Genomic DNA, 289 nt, shown 5'->3' with positions numbered 1-289 from the left:
TTGGAAGGAGCAACAGACCTTAATTACAAAATCTTATACAATACACAGTTAAACAGACAATGTCTTCATTACAAATCCAAACTAATATGGTCTTAGTCACATCAAAATCATAGACATACTTCTGATTTCCATAAAATGAAAAAAAGGAAAGTATCCCTGCATATAAGACGCAGATACATAGAAAAAACAAAAAAACTCCCGAGAGGGGGTGTGGGGGTGAGGGGCAATGTGGTATTCTTCTTTGTCTATTTCCGCGGGTTACGAACTATCACGTCATAATGAATCCCGC

The sequence above is a fragment of the Penaeus monodon genome, chromosome 21 (assembly GCF_015228065.2).
Source record: "Penaeus monodon isolate SGIC_2016 chromosome 21, NSTDA_Pmon_1, whole genome shotgun sequence".
NCBI classification, from domain to species: domain Eukaryota; kingdom Metazoa; phylum Arthropoda; class Malacostraca; order Decapoda; family Penaeidae; genus Penaeus; species Penaeus monodon.
The sequence above is the reverse complement of the archived record's forward strand: the minus strand, read 5'-3'. Positions refer to the sequence as shown.